This window comes from Gossypium hirsutum, chromosome A07 (assembly GCF_007990345.1).
Source record: "Gossypium hirsutum isolate 1008001.06 chromosome A07, Gossypium_hirsutum_v2.1, whole genome shotgun sequence".
Classification (NCBI taxonomy): domain Eukaryota; kingdom Viridiplantae; phylum Streptophyta; class Magnoliopsida; order Malvales; family Malvaceae; genus Gossypium; species Gossypium hirsutum.
The window spans coordinates 10,625,515-10,628,361 of NC_053430.1; the positions used below are offsets into that span (position 1 = coordinate 10,625,515).

At 37.5% G+C, this 2,847-nt stretch overlaps 1 non-coding gene across 1 annotated transcript; it reads right to left on the reverse strand.

Annotated features, from left to right (window-relative positions):
• Positions 1-1,387: 1,387 nt before the first annotated feature.
• LOC121204427 (small nucleolar RNA R71) lies at positions 1,388-1,494 on the reverse strand. Its single transcript, XR_005899352.1, has one exon. It is a non-coding gene; the product is annotated as a small nucleolar RNA R71 (small nucleolar RNA).
• Positions 1,495-2,847: the final 1,353 nt, after the last annotated feature.

Consider the following 2,847-nt stretch of genomic DNA (forward strand, 5'->3'; position numbering starts at 1 on the left):
TTCTTAATTATGTGTTCTTAATTCTAGTTTTGATATCCCAGGATACTGATTCAAGATAAGCTCTTATTCAGAGGAGGAATAGACCCTGTTTAAGAGTACATTTGTCATAATTAAGCGGAGTTGTTTGCGCGCCTAGACATAGGGTGACAAGATTTTACTGGATTAGGGTGAAACCTAATAAGGGGATCCATTGATCGAGTTAATGCAACCCTAGGGTGTTAATTAGAGAAAAGTCTCAATTATTCAATCTAGGGATTAGACGTTATAGTCTTGAATAAGGATAATAACATAACTTAGGGATCTCTACGGAACAAGTTAAATGAATAAATCGTCCGATTCGGGGCCAGGATAACAAGTGCAGTCTAGGTGGATTTTTTCTTAGGTATTGTCTTAATTCAATCGATTTTCCCAAAAGTAATTCCCCAATTCCATTCTCTGTGAATTCTTAGTTTAGATAATTAGCTAGTTAAAACAAAAACCTCTTTATTCTTAGGCTAGATAATGAAAAGACAGTCATTACTAGTACTTTTAGTTCCCTTGGGTTTGACAATCCGGTCTTGCTAAAACTATACTACTGTTCGATAGGTACACTTGCCTACATCGCGATAATAGTTAGTTTCAAGAATGATAAATTATAAATATTTAAAACCTATCATGAAATCACGCGATCAAGTTTTTGGCGCCGTTGCTGGGGAACTAAAATATTAGGAACACTCAATTTTTATTATTTTAGCCTTTTATTTTTCTTACAATCTAATTTTATTTTTAATTTTATTCTAATTTACTAAATTTTCTTTCTTTCTTCTGGCAGGTTTTTATAGTTTATGACTAGAAGAAACCCGTCAGGACCACTACTTTTTAACGAAGAAATCGATCGTACAGTTCGTAGAAACCAAAGAGAAATAAGGCGAAGCCTAAGATACACAGAAAACGAGCAAGAAGACGATACTCAACCCCCAATCAAAGAGATGGCTGAAAACCAAGACAATCAGCTACCTCCTGCAATTGCGGCTAATCAAAATCCTGCTCCACGCACTATGTATGATTATGCTAAACCTTCTTTAACAGGAACTGAATCAAGCACAGTTAGACCTGTTGTAGCTGCAAATACTTTTGAACTGAAACCTAACACAATTAAAATGATACAACAGTTTGTTCAGTTTGATGGTTTGCAGGATGAAGATCCCAACGCTCACTTATCAAACTTTTTGGAACTATGCGATACATTTAAAATTAATGGCGTTCTGACGATTCCATTCGTCTCCCTTTCTCATTGAGGAACAAAGCTAAACAGTGGTTGAACTCGTTACCACAAGGGTCAATTACTATTTGGGAACAAATGACCAAAAAATTTTTCCTAAAATATTTTTCGCTGGCTAAAACGGCTAAATTACGTAATGATATCTCTTCTTTTGCGCAGATGGATTTAGAAACACTCTACGATGCGTGGGAGAGATACAAGGACCTTTTGAGAATGTGCCTTCACCATGGGTTACCGCTTTGGCTTCAGGTTCAAACATTCCATAATGGCCTGAGTCCTTCGACTCGGCAAATGGTTGACACAGCTGCTGGTGGAACCATTAATAATAAAACACCTGAAGATGCTTATGAGTTCATAGAGGAGATGTCACTGAATAACTATCAGTGGCAAGTCATGAGGACAAAACCAACTAAAATAGTAGGCGTTTATAATGTCGATTCGATTACTATGCTATCAAACTAGGTAGAACTTCTAAATAAAAAGATTGATGGTTTTCTTAGTTCTTCACAGGTTCACCCAATAATGCAGTGCGAAGCAAGTGGAGGTAGAACAAGCCATTCGGATTACCAACCTTATGGGCACAACATCGATAACGAAGCAATTAAATTACATGGCTAATAATCCTCGACCTCAAAACAATCCATATAGTAACACTTAAAATGCAGGTTGGAGGAACCACCCTAATTTCTCGTGGGGCAGTCAAGGAAATCAAAGACCACAACCACCTCCAGGCTACCAACAACCACCCTACCAACAGGAAAAAGAAACTGAACCTTGAAGAGATGCTCACAAAGTTTACCTTGTGTCAGAAACCCGTTTCCAAAACACCGAGACAGCACTTAAAAATTAACAAGCGTCAATCCAAGGGCTCGAAACTCAAATAGGCCAGCTTTCCAAACTAATCTCTGAACGACCACAAGGGAGCTCACCAAGTAATACTGAACCTAACCCAAGGGAACAGCTCAACGCGATTAATGTTCAAGATGAAGAAGGATTCGTTGAGCTTGAGTCAGAACCGAGGCAAGAAACTGTGGTAAGCAAAGGTCAACGTGAGGTAGATCACAATAAAAACAAATCGGTGAATGTCGAATATAAACCTCGTGTGCCATACCCCAACGGGACAAAGAGAGACCGCTCAGATAGACAATTTGGAAAATTCCTTAAAATCTTAGAAAAATTACATATTAACTTACCATTTATTGAAGCTCTATCATAGATGCCAAACGCAATGAACTTTTTAAAGGAGCTTTTAGCAAATAAGCGGAAGATGGACGAGGCATCGCATGTGGAGCTGAATGCAGTTTGCTCAGCTTTTCTCCAGAATAAACTACCCAACAAACTTAAAAATCCAGGGAGTTTTACAATTCCTTGCTTAATTGATAGTTTAGATGTTAATAATGCATTAGCTTATTTGGGGGCTAGTATTAATGTCATGCCTTACAAAATGTTCAAACAATTAGGTCTCGAGAAACCCAAACAGACTAGGATGAGTATTCAATTAGCAGGTAAAACTATAATATTTCCTAGGGGTATTATTGAAGATGTGCTAGTGAAAATCGATAAATTTATATTTCCCGTTGACTTCA